The sequence below is a fragment of the Phasianus colchicus genome, chromosome 17, assembly GCF_987193195.1.
Source record: "Phasianus colchicus chromosome 17, bPhaCol1.hap1.1, whole genome shotgun sequence".
NCBI lineage: Eukaryota > Metazoa > Chordata > Aves > Galliformes > Phasianidae > Phasianus > Phasianus colchicus.
This window is the reverse complement of record NC_143452.1, coordinates 12,944,482-12,963,097: the sequence shown is the minus strand read 5'-3', so window position 1 is coordinate 12,963,097 and position 18,616 is coordinate 12,944,482. Positions and strand designations below refer to the sequence as shown.

Below are 18,616 nucleotides of genomic sequence, written 5' to 3'. Positions count from 1 at the left end.
AAAGGCTAGTTTTCCCAAGGAAGAGTTTGACAATTTGAATCACTTCAGTAATTTTTTTCTGCTATTAGAGCTTTCTCACTAGTTATGCTGGCAATTTTTTGTGATACAAAGGAAGAATTTAAACAGAAAATGGAAGGAAGAGAGGACAGACATGGGAAGGAGGGAGAGCTGAGCACATTCCTTTGAATTTGTACAATTTGTGTAAGTTCAAACATGTGACTGTGTTCCACCCTCTACACCCAGTTGCTACTAAATATTTGAGGACACTGTTTACACAAGCAATGTTTATTGGAAAAATAAACTTCAATAAATACTCATGCAAAACAAATTGCAAATCCAGTATGGCAGCACTTCTACATGAGAAATCTAGAGCTGGGCTCATGATGCATGGGGGGCACGGAACCTTCTGGGGACCAGTTTCTAGAACTGTGAATCTGCCTCAAAATTCTCGTGACAAAGAGATACATCAGGAATCATTAGAAAACATTTTGAGTTATTGACAATATACGGAAGGAAATTTTTACTTTGCAGATCTGGTAGTGAAATCATCAAATCATTTTTGCAGTGCACCTCCTTGGTATCACTGCCCATGGAAAGTGCTCATAGTTTGTAAAGTCTTGAGATTTCTGCATAGATTAGATGACATTTTCTCATATGCATCATCAGCTGAAGAAAGTGGGGGAGTGGAGAAAACAGATAGGACTCAGCAAAAAGAACATAAGGAAGAATGTGAATTAATTTATGCAAATAAAGGGTGCCTATTACTATAGGCATGACTCCAGAGATATTCCCAGTTGTGTTTTCTCATCATGGAGCTGTTCCTGTTCTTGGAAGGTGCTTTCCCTTACCTACAAAAACCTGCTTAGTGCTGCTTGTCCTCTTTTTGTTTTGTTTTGTTTTGATAATTGAGTTTTTCCATGTGTGAAATCCCAACATTTTCTTTAAATCAGGATTAAATGCTTGAGGGACACAAAGAATTTTAACGAATTGGAAAGGTTGAGGAAAAGAACAAAACATGAGAAAGTTGGGAGTTCATTCACCCTGCTTTCAGCTAACACAAACACATGAACTTGTCAAATCTGTGGCTTTCTGTTAAAAGAATGAAGCACAGTGGAGAAACATGAACATACATTCCAGACTTCCTTCTCTCTGCTTCTATTCATGCATTTCTCCTTTATCCCTCTTTTCTATCCTCACCTGCTTACAATGGATTTTACATATTTATTTATTAATTTTTGAGGCATTTATTAAGTAGCCAAGCTGCTACCATCTGCTGCTTTGCGTTCTTGCACCACGCTCACCTGCACACTTTCAGAGAGGTTTTTAAGGTTCTGGTTGCCTCAGCACAGGCTGACCCTGGAAGTCCCATCTTTGTATTCATTTGTCACATGTACAGATGGAGAGCGGGTGATCTCTGCAACTGCTTTGTATGTATTTCTTTGTCAGTATTTATTTGTCTTTATGCCTTCCTGACAGAGAGGTGGGACTCTCAGTACTGCTGTGGTGCCGTTGGTTCTCCCACATAGCTCTTATCCTGCCCTCAACATCTCCCTTGACCTGATGGCCTTCTGTTTGGTTTCTTGGAAGCTGATATTTCATTTTTCCTCCCATTTTTGGTGCAACGTTAAATGCGTCGCAGAAGTACTCTGTACCAGCTTGGAAAGGTATAGGTGAAGTTCATATTCTGGGGAAGTAAATAACGGGAGGGCACATCTGCTCTGTTTGGAGACACTGATCATGCATCTCTGAGGCCAGCAGCCCTCATGGGAGCGTGCAGGAGTGGCATGAGATTGGGCAGCAATGTCCTCTTCCTGGGCTGAGGCTCAAAGATTTGAGTTTGCTTCTCATCTCTGTCATAAACGTAGAAGCTTTGGAAGGAAGATTCCCTATCAGCCCAGCACCTTTCTGTCGCAGACATATCACAGCATACACACACATTCCCTTTTTATAAACTCCCCCAGCCTGGCTTTTTGCATGGCCCGCCATATTCCTTAGCTCCTCTGTTCTTCTTAAGGCACGGGTGATTGCTCTGTTTGATCTCTGCATAATGCAGGCAGTACCTAAAATAAGGAGGCTCTCATTTTGCCTGAGCTTTCAGCTCAAACTGCAATAAGAACAGGCACTAAAAAAAAAATAAAGCAAAACACAAAGAAGAAGAAGCCAAGAAAGTGCAGTCTGGTGCTTCTTGGGCTTCCTTTTCCAACGCAGGGCTGTGGCAGCAGCACATCCAAGTGCATTATCACACAGGTAACCTATCACGGATGTGGCTTGAACTTTTATTTGTAATTTCCAGGAGCCTTCCAGGCCGGTGCAGTTCCTACACTGAGGTGACTACTTTGAGTTCGCTTTTTTAATTAAGGTTCTGTATTGTAACTAGTCAATGTACATTATTGGGAGAATGAATGTCAATGCCAGTGCTTTTTCTTTCTCTCCTTTATCTTTGTCAATGATTCAAAGACATGATTTATGGTTAGTCTCCGTCTTTCAGGATCATCCATCAAGCGCCGGTTTCACTACAGGGCTCGAAGTTGTAAATCATGCAGAAAGGCTGTCACTCATCTCATTTAACCCTTCAAACACAGAGATGGGAGAGGAGGGCTGTTCTTAGCAGAGGTGTAAGAAATAGCAATAAAATACCCACAACATTGATGAAGTCAGTCTAACCAATACAATTAGTTGTTCTTAGTCATGCGATAATTGCTACGAGGGTGAGTAGGAAAGCAGGGCACGACTCCATCCTCCGGGTTCACTCTGTGAACCTGGAGGCCTTCAGGGCTCCATACTATGTCACCTTTTTGTTTTCTCTTTTGAGCTCCTTTCAGATTGTTTAATGTCCATTACAGATGTGAGGAGCTGAGTTTCACTGCAGGATCAATCGTGGGCTACTTCTGATGGTGACCTTGCAGCAACTGAAGAAGTGCAGGAGCCCATTAGCAGCTGCAGTTATCAGTTCTGTGAATTAACACTTCTCTCTCTTTCTCTACTCCACTCCTTTTTTTTTTTTCCTCCTTCAGTTCTTCGCCTTTTTGGAGAGGAAGGCAGTGAAAAATGAAATGTGTAAGTGGTGTGGGAGCTTCCACACAGAGCCTGGTCTCATGGGCTGGGGGCTGTGGCTGAGCAGCACTCTGTGCCAGCCTGGGTCACATCCAGCTCCGGCTCCTGGCTCAGCACCTCCACCTGCTCCCAGCACAGAGCCAGGGAGACTGGCGCTAAATAATGAGGTGCTGTTCTTCTTTATCTCGCTGTTTTAATTATTTATTTTTGGTTCAAAGTGTCGGAAATTGGTAATGGAGGGTTATTAATGAAAAATATATGTTTGGGGTCTATTTGTTTAGATTCTGCAGTGACTTGATGGCAATTTTATCCCTGAATTATGTATGGCTCTGTTTTGCCTAGGTAAGCTGATACAAACAACAAATATAGTTAGAAAAAGATATATCAGTAAATAAACTGAAAGGTTGTAAAATATGAATGTTTATCATCCAGACGGTGCTGCTTTTCTTCTTTTTAACGTGAACTCTACTTGAGATGGTATATAGGAGCTTGGGACTTCCTCTGTTCCGGAAATCTCTGCAGCTTGTCACAAAAACGAATGACACCAGAGGGAACCTTGCCTTACACTGTATGCCTTTGCATGAACCTCAGTCTTCTTAAGGTGCTCATAACTTAAAGTTATATCTTGATTTATCAGAAGATGAGATCCTACCCTTCCTCCCTTACAGACCAATGCTGCTCTTAACCCAGGCTCCTTTCCTTTTGCATTTCAGTATTTAGCATCCTCTCACCTCGAGCGGGGTGAGTGCAAAATGCAGAGCAGCAGAGGGAGGTGTGCACTCAGCAGTGCGTCCCATTCCCATGCTGGCAGGGCAGAACAATGGCAGCGTTCCCTTTCCCTGCGTTAGCCCTGTGTGTACAGAACTCTGTACACATAACACCTGCCGCTGCCTCGTGAGCCTGCCCAGTGCTCTGAATGGGTAAGCAGGAGGCCTTTCTCTGCTTCCTACCGAGTGCCCAGGTTGCCAACTGGAAATAACTCTGGAGGACATCATGTCTAATCATCTGATGCGATTAAGAGAAACGTTTAATCCTCCATTCTCTTTTTTAACTATTGTCCATTGTAGGCATCACGATGTGTTAGCACTTGTTTTATTCTGCCGTGAAGTCCCATCCCTCGGGGAGCCCCAAGGATTTCTGCCATGATATAGCGGAGATGAAGTTATAATGTTAGCGTCTCTCTGCAGCCTTAATTAAGACTGTTCTTCTGATATAAAGCGATGGTGTCTAATTACCGGAGTGCTGTCAGAAAGTAACTTTAAAAAAAAAAAACATGTCAAATAAGAGTGGAGACCAGAAATATTTATTCAATTACCAATGTACAGCACTGGTAGAATTTCATATAGGTCCAGCAGTCCGTATTGCTACCAGTCCTCTTCTCAGTGTCCCACCTCAGAAGAATTCGTAGCAATACGGACTGCTGCACTTCTATTTCCATCTTCTCCTCACCACACAGTTGGGTTTTGTTCAGGTAATACTTGGTGGGCTTGTTTGAGCAGATATCAAAGAATCCCCTGCCATTTTTTATCTGGCACATCTCACGAAGTATTTGAAGTGTATTCCACATCTCAAAGTCAAATCATGGCAGAAATATCCATCCATTTGACCTTCAAAACAAGCAGACACCAAGCACCACAAGACTGTTTGTTACCCTGTGGCGGTCAGGAATCCACTTCAGGACTCAGCCCTCATTGCTGTTATTTTCTCACTCAGACTTACTTCACAAAGACTCATATTTAAGACAGGATCTGGCCTTTGCTGTGCCCTCAGGGCTTGCGCTTGCTAGTTACAGGTCTTACCTAGTGAGCTGATGAGCTGCAGTGGGGTTTGATGACCAGGTCCTGCAGTCACCAGGCCAGCATGGAGCCGGGCGGTTGGGTTTGGCTCCACGTACTTTATGGCTCTACCTGCTGCAAGTCCCTTTTTCTGAGATTTGCATAAGATAAAAAAAAAAAAATAACGAAGAGGTAAAATGATGAATGCTGACAGGTACATTTGCTACAATTGATTAAACACTTTTGCCATCCACACGGTTCTCTTCCACCCGCCTCATGTCTTGCCAGAACGAGAGGTGTGAGTGACTTTGTCATTGACATTAAACAGTTGTATATACTTGGAGCTGCAAAATGCTATCCCCAGAGTTTGTTTACTCGATCTGTATTTCCAATCAGTGCAGAGGGTTTACTAAAGCAGTTCATTACTGATTTATTTATGATGTATTTAGATAGCAAATATGGTTCTGTCAGCAGTTGCTGGCTAAACAGTGTTGACAGACATTAATAGCATATGGTATAGGAATGGAATTATGATCTTTAAGAGATCTTTGTGTCTCAGCATACATTTACAGTTTGCATTTTTCTTAGGTGGAGAGACAGAGAACTTCTAAACAAGAAAACAGCGTTTCTTTTTCTTTTTGTAACCTTTGGGGTTTGTTGGTGGTGACATTAAAATCTTCTGTGCCTGTTTAGCTGTTCAATTTAATGGAAGACAAATTCTCCCAAAGGTTTAATTTACTCTCTCAAACTGAAATCACTGCGTTCTCACCATGGGAAATGGCCTTAATTTTCCCAGCCTTCAGTATACATCAAGCATATAATTCATTTCTCCCCCCTCAATACTTCCCTCATTAGAAAACAAAGTTTTTGATATTTAAATGTTACATAGTTTAAGTTGAGAAACAGATCTTCTTAGACCCGTAAAGTGCATTTGCAGGCATGATTGCTTCCCTCTGACAGCAATAGATTTATACAGGGTGGAACAGAAAAATACTTGAATTTTTGACCTTTAATTGTGTGCTCCCTCTAACACCAGCATTTTTACCAGTGGCAAGGAGAAAAAACAAAGAATGTAGCTGCTCATGGAGGAGGGAAGAATGGGGAGTGGTGAAATCTCTTTGTGGCAGTCAAGATTGGTTGGGGAGACTAAATCTTGTCGGGAAAGGACCAGGGAGAAAGATGAATTTCATGAGAGGTTGCCTCTCAGTCACATGGGGACAAACAAATTGGGAACTAATAGAGGAAATCATCTCATCTTTCTTTCTAGATTAATGATATCGGAGAAGGTGAAGTAGAAATGTGCTGTTTAATTCCCAAAGCAAGGGGCAACATTTTGCTTTCAATAAAATGAAGTTAATAAAGAAAATAAAAATTCTTTACTGGAATTAGATTGTGTTTCCATAACGTTGCCTGGCTTCAGAACTGTACTTCAGAGCCACTGCTAACGAATATCCACAAGAAAAAGAAGTGCTCTGGGCATTCCAGTGACTGCAGATGAGCTATTTGCCAGGAGCAGGAGGTCTTCTGAGTAACAGCCACATGAATTATTTTTTTTTAATTACTGCTATTTTTGATACATTGTTACAGAGTATGGGATGCAGGCACTTCCTACTTCCACTGCTACTGGCAGCAGAAAAATGACTGTATGTACGTATACACATCCACCAGACAAAAAGAAACAACATAGCAACAAGAGATCCCGTACAGAGAGCCAAGAAAAATAAAACATTGGGCCAATTACTCCTCTGCCTAAGTGCATCTACTTCAAAGGAATTATACCAGTAAGAAGTTTAGCCTGTTGCACATGGAAAAGTTAGTTTAGGAATGAAACCCATGTGAGGGCAAAGCACGGTCCGGTTTCCAATCACCCTTATCAAATCAATGCATTGATGGACCTCCTAGAGCTGACCCTATGGGAATGCCATTCTGCATCTCATGGGGTTACTGCTGCCCCAGTGCTGCAGCCCCACTGGACAGAGCCCTCAGGGATGCCAGCTGGGCCTCCTGCACGAGGCTGTTGGAGGACTTTGCTGTTGGAGCAAAACACATTGAAGAAGGACTGCTGGTGTGGAGCGCTGTTAATGCAGTCTCTGAGATATGCTTATGGACCAGGGATGTTAGGCAGTGAGGTGTCCAGGGATCTGGTTTGTTTAAACTCCGTTTCTTTGGAGGAATAGCGGTGGTGATGTTTTGCTGCATCTTCTCCCAGTGAGTAAGTAAGTATTCTTGTTTGTAAGAGGCAGAGTAGTAAAAAATAGTGAATTCTTAAATAATGAGTAAAAAGCAGTTTTGGTCTTTCTGAATATTCTTTTTAAAAAATGTGTTTTCCTCTCTTTGTTTGTACAAAAGATTTCCATGCATTTTAAGGAAAATATTGCACAGAAGGAGCAACGAACTGGCAGTATGACACATGTTAAAAAATTTCCCTGGTATTTTTTAATGCAGACTAGTCAGATTCCAGCTGTGCCTTAGTGGATATGTAATCAGCTCACTGTAGACCAGGCAAATGGATTGCTGTTCCAGACAAACTCTGCAGGTACTAGCTAGAGGTTGGATGCACCTTGTCTGCATTTAAATGTTACCACAGATTGATAAACGTATTTAAAATACATATTTTTAGTGGTTTTTTGTGGTTTGGTTGTTTTTATGCTGGTTGTTTTGGGGTGTTTTTTTCTGATAGAGAATGAAAACCATCTAGGAATGCCTTAAAAGGGAGTTGTTGTCTGGATTTGAATGCAGTGGATAAACAGGAATTGTTTAGACAGCTTGTAATGAAGTGTTGTTGGCCTCTGGTCTGTAATAAATGCTTCCATATTATAGCTCCAAATCAACTTCACCCATAAAATCTCCAAGGACTTTCTCTGCTGAACAGATCAGCTCAGACACGTTGTCCATGGCCAGTATATCCTCATATAGAATTCAAAGACATGCGGATCTACGTTCAAAAACCTCCTACTGATACCAAAATCATTTTTGTAGGTTTTAATTTCGTGTTATCAATACTTTGTCTCAAATTTGAGTTAGCTAAGGCACACAGGAATTTTTTGTCATCATTAGTTTGATTATTGGTAGCTTACGTTGATCTTCAGTACGCTTATTTAGTGGAGTTCTGCTTGAGAAGGAGTCAAGTTAATCTGCAAGTCACTAATCTCATTAAAATGCTCAAAATTTCTCCATTTCAACTACCTTTACCCCTGTGCACTTACCACTGTTTATTGTAACGTGATTTCAGTCTTTGCATCATCAGTGCTTAATCTAAACATAAATGCAGATCTTGTAACGCACTCCTACAATATAAACACTGGTCAAAAGTTGAACTGCAAACTTTGGAAAGTGACACCTCATTTTCTGAATGCTCCCTGCACCCATTTCTGCAACAACCTACAAAAGAAAACTGGCTTTTCTTATTGATCCTTTCTGAAGGTCCTAATAATATTCCAGCTCAGTTTGTTCTCCTGATGCACAGAAGGATTTCAAGGCAAAACACTGCACGTGGATTGACCTATTGCCACTGAAGTTAAAGCCGTGTTTGTGCTTAAGGAAAACCTCTTGGTCTGTTCTCTGCTCTGCACCTGTTCCATTTGATTTATCTCCTGCTGTTTGTAGTTTCACTGATCACTTTCTTATTACTTTTACACTTCCATCCATTTCAGTTTTGTACTCCTTTTCAAGCGATTTCTTATACCGCCCCTGCCACCTGCTCCCACCTGATGAATTGTCTGCTCAAACTGTTGATCTTGACCTGGCATGGTCTCTTCCAGAGAAAATAAATGATGCCACACAGACGTATAATGATGCCTTAATAAACATCACAGGTACATTTGCTCCTCTGCAGAAGTGCAGAGCTTGAATGGTGGCATCCTGATTGCATGCCGATGCCTGGGGGCAGTGAAAGGGAAGAGGAGGAATTCAGACCCATAATGGGGACGTTTTGCTTTTTGTGTGCATTTAACCACCCTTGCAAATTCCCTTTTTTTTCCCCCAAATCTTTTGCATGTGATCACTGGAAGCAGCAATAAATATCATCTAATTCTTTAAAAAAAATTAAATGTTTTTTTTAAATATCCTTTTTTATACTTGGGCTTGGCTGCAGCAGCAATCCGTTTTTCAGCAAGTCCTTCGGTGGTGGTAAGATGCCCTCTGTTGTTTCTGTGTCCAAATCTGAGTGAGGCCCCAGAAAAAAACACAAGGCAGACAAATTCATGAAGTTGTATTGTTCTGTCACAGTGTTGGGTAGTTGAGGAAGTTAATCTGCTCTTTCAGCTCTTTCAGGGCATTCGAAACTGGATTTTTGATCCACCAGCCTGCTTTGTGAACTCCTTCAGGCCTTAAATCCATAGCTATGATAGATATAATATATGGCTTTTTTGTACCCAGTGAGGTCCCTCACTTCAGCAGCGGTTACATCATGATACTTGTGCTGAAGAAGTTGTTTCTGTCATTAAATGACCTTTCTGATTATTGGATTTTTTTCCCATAACTCATGCTTGTTATTTCTCACTGAGATTCAGGAAAAGCTGATCCTCTGCAGCTGCAGCCTCCCGTTGTTGCTGCCTGTTTCTTCTACTCGTTGTCCCATATGATAAATTTCAGACATCGCTTAGGACAGGGCAGGAATGCAACACTGAGATTGGTGATTACAATCTGTAAATGATCTGTGTGCTGACCCTGGGTCTGAGTCTTTTCCTGGATCATTTGAGACATCATTTAAAAAAACACAGTTTAACATTTGTGTTCCAGTCATTTTTCTTTTTATTTTACTTTGGGTTGTCCGTTTTGTTAATCTTGATACATACTTGGAAACCAGATTTATTTTTCGTATCAGTTGGAAGCTCCTCCTTTTGACACAGTCTGATTTGTTTTGCCCAAGTTTCTTGCAGAGTGGTACTAATTTTACCACTGAAAACTATTAGCATTTTGACTATTAATAGATCTTCATATCTGCAAGGAGACTGATGTGGGCAGCATTCAGAGAGTAGGGCTGCATCACAGACTGTAAAGAGAAAGGAAGCACTTGATGGCATCAAAACTGGAAGCTTTTTGGGGCAGTAAGAGTTGTGATCCATGCTAGGAGGGCAGGACTGGTGCTATGAGCAGTATGTTAAAGTTACAGTGATAAGAGTAAAGCTGCAGTACATTTGCCCCATCTCCTAAGGGAGCAATAAGGCACAGTTCACAAGGTCTGGTAAGAATTGCTGCAAGTTGACGGTACTGCAGCCAGCAGCGGCACACCTGGGGTCACAGCTCTTGCAGAGGAATATTTCGGGTACAAACTTAAAAGAAGTTGCTACAGCTTTGCAACAGATTTCAGTGGATCAAAGAATGGTTCTTATCACAGCTGCTGCTGCTGCCTTCTCTCTGCTGGCTGCAGTGAGGGGGGAACAGAATCGGCAGTGCTGAGTGCCCCCTCCACAAGCAGAGAAATCTGAGCACTGTGTGTGTGGGTGCATAGAAAAATACTGTGCACACTAAATATTCTTTTGGAATAATCACAGAATGGCTCTTGTTGGCTCTCTCATTCCTAAAAAGTGTAAGATGTAGAAAAGAAATGTGCACTAAAACCAGTAGGAGATCCCACTGACCTGTGTTAGTGCTGGAAGGAGGAAAACCTCCTCTCACAACACTTCATTAGATGGGGACCTTCCTCTTTCCCATAACACAGAGCGAATTTTGGCTGCTGTTTGTGACTCAGGAACAGTGCTGCACATGTACTGGCTGTATGCTTGAAGGAGATGTTTTGACCTTTCTCATCTCTGACTGGTGTTGCAAAGATGGAGTGATGTAGAGCAGAGATCTTGTGACAGAGTAATAATAAGAAAGAATCTGACTGCCAGTTGCTCATTACTGGATCTCTTTTAAATGCCAGAACCTTCTATGTTTGCCTTCAAACAACACTGAGCACCTAAATCACCATAGTAAACAGATATAGAAAGAGACAGAAAGGTTAAAAGTGTACTCATAATCTCTTGCTTTTCCTCCTAAACATGTTTGATAGCAGTATTGTTTCTTAAAAACAATATGACCTCATTTGTAAAGCAATATTCATGCTAAGCTAGTCAGCTGTTAAATATACCCAGCACTGTGCATTATGATGAAGCTAAACCAGAATTTCAATTATTTTCTGGACACATTTAAAATTATAATACTTTACTGGGTTAGTGTTATAGTTCATCCAAATTACTCACAAAGTATCATATCAATCTCTTGCAACTGCTTATTGCTTACATATCTGAGAAGTTAGTCGAAGGAAGATGCTGGCTGGGTAATGACCTTCATGCTGGCTTAGTGCTTTGATGGTTATGTGGCTATAAGTGCAAGGATGTCTAATGGTCAAAAGTCAATGTTTGTTGGCCATAATATTTATCACAGAAGAAACAGACTATTCATTTGGACCAGCATTTGAAACAGTATGTTCCTGAAGGAAAAATAAAGAGGGAAATAAAGCACTTGATGATCCGTGTATTCTTGACTAGTGTCCCTTCTGCAAGGAATCCCAGCGAGTCAAATTCATGCTTCCAAACTTGTGGAGTTTGTTTGTTCCCCAGAACGAAAGACCAAAACAAAGCAGGAGGATGAGGAAGACACATTTCTTCATGCCCTCACTTTCTATTTACTTACTTACCTGAAGAGATGCTAAGAGACCAGTGATGGTACAGCCATGCCTTAACCAGCTGTGAGTGATGAGTACAGATTTATTGATATTACTGGCAAGCATGGCTTAAAGCAGATCTCACTGGAGCTTCACTTTGCCTGTGTGTGTGAAGGGAAGATCAAATACCCACCACTCTTTAGACGAATGCTGTAATAATAGTGCACTTGTAAGGCCCTATGAGTATTTTTAATAAATAGGCTGTTAATGGTAGGCACTAGGCAATGAGTTTTCTTGACTCCATGCATTCTTGAATTGAGACTTAAATTCTTCTGTGTGAAATACTGTGTTTAGCCAGGCTGGTCTGTTTTGAGTTGGAGAGGCCAAGAAGCAAGCAGCCTTTTAAAAGCAGTGATCAAATAACTCGTGTCTCTCATAGTGCCATTCAGTGCACTAAAGAAGCATTAGTTATGAACAGAAATAGTAATTTCCCACAGTTGCAGAACTTACCTGAGCACTTGAGAACAACTGTGTGAAGGGCTGATACTTCAGGAGTGCTACACACTGAATGTTATGGCACAGCCCTTCTCAAGGGGAGAAAGTTGTGAGGAAATGCTGCCCATGAGATGAGCCACGGGCTCACGAGAAATGAGTCAAATGTGTATTTATTATTTTTTTTAGGCCAAAGAAGCAGGTCTCCATAAACATAATCCTCAGCTTCTTTCCATTTATAATTGTATTTAATATAAATGTACTTCATTACCGGAGAGCAGTCTTCTTGGCCATACAATAGCAAACAAATTCTTCAGAAGAGTCTTTAATTATTCATTTGGCTGTACTATATTTTATGCTACTTTTCATAAATGTTAATCTTTATTATTGCCCTACCAGGAAAAAAATACAAGAAAGAAAGAAAGAAATACCTGTTATTAAATGACCTATCAGGCTGACATGGATAAATGTTGGTAGCTATTTAATTGTTTCCCATCTGCAGTTTTATACAGTTTCTATCAAACTGAAGGGTAATTTTTTTAGTAGCTGCTTATTTTAAATGTACAAAACCCTTGTGTGTAATTCCATTAGCTGCCCTACAGCATTGCAATCTACAGTTTCCCTGAGGCTGTTGTGAAATATTGATGAAATCCTTGCTTTTGTGGCTTCCTCTGATACACTAAACATTTGTCTGATGTTAGTTGAACTTGAATGGATCTGTTCAGAGTTATATCAGCAGTGACTTCAAAGGCTGTAAGGCTGTTACAGTTTTTTTTTACAAACTGAAGTTTCAAAGCCTTACCATGTGGTACTTTAAAAAAACAAAGTTCATATCAAATGAACCAAAGTGCTAGCAATACACTGGTAAGACTCATTACAATTTCAATTTATATAGATACATATATACTTTTTTTTTCACTCTGACTGTGAGCTCATGCCATTTAAAGAAACTTGGGTTGGTATTTAGGGGAAACGAAAGGGGGAAAGCGGAATTTGAAACCTTGGTTTGAAATGAGGTAATGTACACATTCACAAAGCCACGGTGCTGTTTTCCACAACAATCTGTAGGACAGGAGATAACTGAGGAAAGGCAAAGAGGAACGAAAGTTTCAGACATTTGTTTTCTTAGTGATTTACAGCGTTGCAATTAAAGTGACTAATGAGGAAAGGATATTTACTTCTCCTCCGTTCCTCTGCTTGCTCGGGACAGAACTGCATTTTGGAAAGCACCCTGTGTGTCTGTGTGAGCAATGGAGTGCAGCTGGGCTTGGTGCTGTGGTGCTGCGATGGCTGTGTGCAGGGTCTGGCGCTGGGTGCTGGGCTCAGGAAGGTCCTGCTGGCAGAGGCACAGCCAGGACATGGTGGTGGGGCTGAGTGCAGGGACAGCACCTGGCGTTCAAACTATACCAGGGTTCATAGCTGCCATCACTAGAATAGTGGGCGAAATTGCAGTCTGGACAATATCAAACACCTTCCATTGGCTCAAGGAATAAAACTGTAAGTTCCAGGGCTTTGTAGAAAATAGCAGGTAGAGATGGTTTTTAATGAAAGGCGAATTATTCACTTAGACTGTAAGCCTTCACGTAAGGAGCATGAAACATTGGTGCGGAGTACGGCTACGTCCACCTCTGGAATGCAGGTCAGCTATCCAGACAGACGGAGCCCTGCTCCCAGCAAGCAGGGCTGAAGTTGCCTTTTTTCTCAGTGCAATAACCAACTACATAAACAGCTTCATCCTTGAGAAAAAAATGATTCAGGAAAAAACTCCACCATTATTCCATCCCAGGTACGGACTCTCAGTTAAGCGGAATGCATCACCTCTCTTTTTTCAGTCTTCCTTTTGTTTGTTTCCTTTCTTTTTTTGTTATTGATTTGCTCGCAGGCCAATTCTCTGCACATATGCTCCCAACCGCGGATCGTTTTCATTTGTCTCATGACTGTGTAGGATGCAACGTAAAAAAGATATAATCTTTTTTTCTCCTTTGTGCTGCTGAAAGTCCCAGTGAAGCTGGTGGGTATTTTGCCTTCTTAACCAGTAGGAAATTGGACATTTAATAGAAAACTTTATACTGCAACTCTAATTAGAGTACAACAAAATGAAAACCCAAAATTGCTTCATTTCAGCATCATGTATAAATAATGGTTATGGCTCCATGGAGTTTCCTCTGTGTGTTAAAATTCAGTTATGGCAGAAGTCGCTCTGAGAGGGGCTGGAGCTGCCTTTCCCTGCTCCTCATCAGACAAATCCATGCACAGGCATCCAAGCCATAACTATTCTAAAAATAATGTTCATAAGAAAAGGCAGCAGGATATTGGGAAAGATTTCTCTCTTAAGGTGAGGAGCTGTTTTGGATGTGGAGTGACTCTACTGTGGTGGTGACTGAACTTTCTTTCCTAAGCTACTGCAAAATAAATTTGTATGTGATGGTGAAAAGTAACAGAGACAAAAGGTGCATATAATTTCCTATTATCGATAATAGAGGTCTGGCTTCCCAGGAAAGAGAAGTTGAGCCTATACAACTTTTTCTGGGATTTGAGAAAAGTCCACAGCCTCCCTCGGGATGCTGAAGCACATGGCTTCAGGAATGAACCTCACCCCTCCCGCGATGTGCGGACCAGATGAGAGAGACATTCTTTCATATCCTAACCCCCGTGGCTCAGAGGCAGACTCTCTCTGCTTCCTTCATGGCGAGAATGGAAACCTTTTCTGTCTTTTCTTTCCGAATTTAACTTAGCAGAAAGTTATTTCCTCGGTACAAACATTTTTAACATAATCTAAAATGTTCTGAAATTGTATAATTCAATCTTGTATTTGAGTTCTTACCATGAAATTCCATTACGCTTCCAGACTGCTCTTAGTCCTGTTAAATTACAAAATGCCTTTGATACAGGAGTTACGGAATAGAGTAGGGATCTTTTCCCCCCTTCAGTTGCCAATTTATCTCTTCAGTAGATTTTCAAACTGCGATGAATCTACAGTGGGGAACTTCTACAAGGGGCCAGGTTAAGATTTGTCTTTGGGCAGCCAATGTAGTTAGACATTTTTTGAGAAAAAAAGAAGGAGAAGTGGTCATTATCCATTATCTGCATTAAATATCTCAGAAAAGGAACAGCTTTTGCCAAACACAAAAAGATGTTTGAGTTGAAGCCAGACAATAAGGAAACAAGATCACCTTATAGTACTGTGAGATTGTTCTACTAATGATGTTATTTCATGTGAAACTGGAATATATATGAAGAAGTGCAGATGGTGAATGGGTTTTACATGGATTAGTGGTGTTCTGGAAGATGATGCACTGTCCCTTCTCTTGGCCAAAAATATATTTTCCAGTCTTGGAAAGAAACACACATATATATATACACATATGTACGTGTTTCTTTATGTGGAAAAAGAGCAAATTTGAGTTAAAATAATATCCACTGGTGGAAAAGTTACCAGCAAAATCAGACAATTTTTTAAAAAATTACGTAGTCATACCCTACAGTTCAAGTTCAGAAGAGCTGTACGATGTGGTGCACACTGCAGGCCATGCTGGGCTGCCAGGGCCTGGCAGTTGGGGTTGGGCTCAGCATCTCTGGGCGCCTGGCTTACTGCTGTCTGCATGGACCAAGTGTCAAGGTAAATGTGATGGAGTTTTACATCCTTAATGTCAAAATAGAATTTTTTTCTTTTAGACACTGCGGAAATGTGCTAGAAATGGTATCTTTTGAAGAATAAAGCATCAGCTGTTTACTGCACTGCTTGTCCCAGAGAAGCAGATTGCTTCAGTTACTGAGAATCCAATCACAGAGACATGGTGGGAAGTAATAAGAAATAAGTTAAAACATTTTAGAATTTTATTATCCATGTGATAATATTGTCCTTTCTTATGTCATGATTTTGACGTATGCTATCTTGGGATCAATCAGCACTAAAACCAAATACTGTATTTCCATTCAGAAAGCCAGAAAGTGCTTCCATTCAGTGCTCTAAAGCTTTGTCCAGTCTTAGAGATGCTGAAGTTTCAGTCCCTCGTGTCGTTGGTACTTCCCATTGCCCATCTCCCATCTCTGCCTGGGCCTGTTTAATTTCAGTGGGAAAATTTCTCAGCTGGTAAAAGGAGGAAACATTCATCTGGTAACTGAGTTTGGATTTCTTTTTTTTCTTTTTTCTTTTTTTTTCCATAAGACAGCTATATATGAGCAGCTCAGAGGTTTGGAATGTCAGAATCAGCCTGGGGGAGAACTGGTGGGAAAAGAACAGGTCACTCAACAATTTATTATATGGACATCAGCACGATGCCAAAATGTGTGCTACATATTACAGACAGTGCATTTAAAGCATATGAGTGTACAGGCTCAAGACACCCCTTATATGTAGCTCATAAGAGAAATAATGCAAACCTGATTGAGTGTAATTCCTGTTAAACAGCTGCATCAGTTGACACTGAGTACACACACTGCTGGTACACCAGCAGCTCTGGTACCACAGCCTGCCTGCTCAGAAGAGACTCTGCTGTCCTGAAAGTGCTCACAATCATTTGAGTAGTTTAAATAAACGGAAATTATTTTAGAAGTAGAATACCAAAATGTGTTTTCAAAGCTGCAAACTTTCAGAGCTGCAAAACTCTTATCTGTTATTAAGATGGAACTGACCACTGATTTTGTGAAATTTTGATGGTACTTTCCAAGAAGTTATTTTAAGGCCTTCTTTGCTAAGAGTGCATCTGAGCATTATGCAGCCTATAGAAGAGGAGTTCTCAGCACGAGTTACTCTTCTGTAAGGGTTATAGTAAACATGTCAATGCCTAATTAAGCAGAAAAATGTATCTGTATTGTGGGGGATGTGCCGCTGCCTGGTTCTTCTGTTTCTTGCAGTCAGTCCTTTCAGAAGGACAAAGGAGACGGCAAAGAGAATGTTATGTATGTATCACCCAAAAGAAAATATTACCTTCTGGTGAAAGACGGGTTAATAGCATTCCGAGAGTTGGTGCTGAATTAGAGAAGCAAATCTGTACCGACAGAAAAGCGTGTGAACGCTATTTTCTTGTCTGTTTGGTCTGATTCCTCCCTTGCGTTCCCTCCTTACTTTTGCTGCACTGAGTGTGGATGTGTGACGCGTCCTGGCGTGGGGCCAGAGCTGCTGCCTACGCCACGCGGGGTCTGCAGCACCGCGAGCAGCACGGCAGCCCTGCTCATCACTTTGTGCTGCGGCGTAACGCGGGCACCGCTCTGCACGTGCGGGGGATTCTGCCGGGTCCCTCCGTTCTCTGCATCCTCTGAGCTCAGAAAGGGGTACAGGGTGAGCGTTATCTGGCCATCAGGGGGGATATTTAAGGATGCAAAATAATCGTTTCACTCTTACTCTTATATTTACTGCCTGCCTCCATCTGATCAATAGTAAATGGGGTTGTGAATGTTTGCAGTACTCCAGCACGCTGCTGAAAGACTTGTTGGTTTAATATTTAACACAACACTTAATGTTTAGCTTCTTTGCTAGTGCTTCTGTCACTGTATGATTATGACTTTATCAGGTTAAAATGGTGTCCAGATCCTTTGAGCCATTATCTGTAACTCTGGTTGTGAAGCTGCCTGGTGTTGCCCAGAAGTAAGTCAAGCTCACATCTGTGGAGGGCCTAAAGCCATGGGAATGGTGTAGGGAAGATGGCTTGTGTGCATTTCTAGTGCATCAGGACAGAGAGCCATCGCTTCCTTCTTCTTCTACTGCAGGTTTATGCACGAAGCAGTTCCTCTGCTTGTGCTTCAGCTCAAGGCTTGGCAGTGAGCATCCGTTGGGAGAGGTCACATGTGCTCCCAATTCTTAAATGCAACTGGACTGAAAAATTGAAACATGTCTGAAAAAAATCGTGGAAGGTCTTGTCTATATGTTAATCAGAACACTTCCAGCTTTTCTGCCCATCCCTCTTGATTTGCGAGAAGGATATCATCTGCACAGGAGTACTGAGTTCAGGATGGCAAAATAAGACAGGTTCTCAAACAGGCAGTAGTTGGCCATTCTCAGAAGCTGGGAAGGAATTTTAAACAAGTAACACTTTTAGGCTCATCTGCATCTTTCTTTCTGAGCTTTTAGGTCTATGGTTTTAAGTCTTATTTCACAATTACAAGTAGTAGAGTTTTATTTTGTTTTATTTTATTTTTGTTTTGGTTTTTTTTTTTGTTTGTTTGTTTTGTTTTGTTTTTAATAGCAGCTTGGGCTGTGGGTCTCCTCTTCACCTAATTCCTTGACACACAAAGCTAGCCCTTCAGTACTCAGTGCACTGCGGTGCAGTCACATGAGTGAGCAGCATGGAGCGTGCTCCGAAGTGAAAGAGTGCATCCAAGTATCTCCTGTGGAGACTTCTGAAATCAGCGCTTTTGAAGAGTGCCTGTCTGTAACGCTGCATTGCATGCATTGTTTTGCAACGTCTGGTAAAAAAATGTTCACCTTTTTTTTTTTTTTGTAAAAACATGTCTGAACCACCTGCTCTCTCCATCACTTCTGGAAGTCAATCACTGATTGTGAGGAGTTGAAGGGAATTTATCCACTGGCTGCAATGGAAATGGTTCACGCTTAAGACTCTCCTTTTCTTCACTGTTCAGAATATTTTTGCCCATGTTATCTCCCATAACTTCAGTAGAAGCACTGCTGTTATAAGGGAGGAAAAATAAAAGAAAAAAAAAGAAGAAGAATACAGATTTCCTTAATTACTTTTATAATTTACATCTG

General features: G+C 41.2%; 1 protein-coding gene across 3 annotated transcripts in view; it reads left to right on the top strand.

Annotated features, from left to right (window-relative positions):
- TSHZ2 (teashirt zinc finger homeobox 2) overlaps positions 1–18,616 on the top strand; it is a 205,937-nt gene that overhangs the window by 109,771 nt on the left and 77,550 nt on the right. The gene's annotated exons all lie outside the window — the stretch shown is intronic.